Raw genomic sequence first — 288 nt, 5'->3', positions numbered from 1 at the left:
AATAGAAAAGGTAATATAATAATGGCAATACGTGGAATACGCGGTCTTCGTGCAGCTATATACACTTCGCTTTGACGCTAACCTACATTTGAGGAGTTTTGTTTTCCCCTTTTGTGTTAGTGGGTAAAATTGCAGTTCATTAAAACATTTCCTGACTGAACTTTATTTACAGTTCCTCAACGTGCCGACTTGAGTGCATAATTCTACGTTAGGCAGCCCAATGATTAGTATTTCTGGCTCAAATTACGTCATGGTTAACCAGTTTTTTATGTTCCCTGCAGCAGCAGC

Source organism: Drosophila hydei, unplaced genomic scaffold (assembly GCF_003285905.1).
Source record: "Drosophila hydei strain 15085-1641.00,03,60 unplaced genomic scaffold, DhydRS2 tig00000149-arrow-pilon, whole genome shotgun sequence".
Taxonomy (NCBI): domain Eukaryota; kingdom Metazoa; phylum Arthropoda; class Insecta; order Diptera; family Drosophilidae; genus Drosophila; species Drosophila hydei.
The sequence above is the reverse complement of the archived record's forward strand: the minus strand, read 5'-3'. Positions refer to the sequence as shown.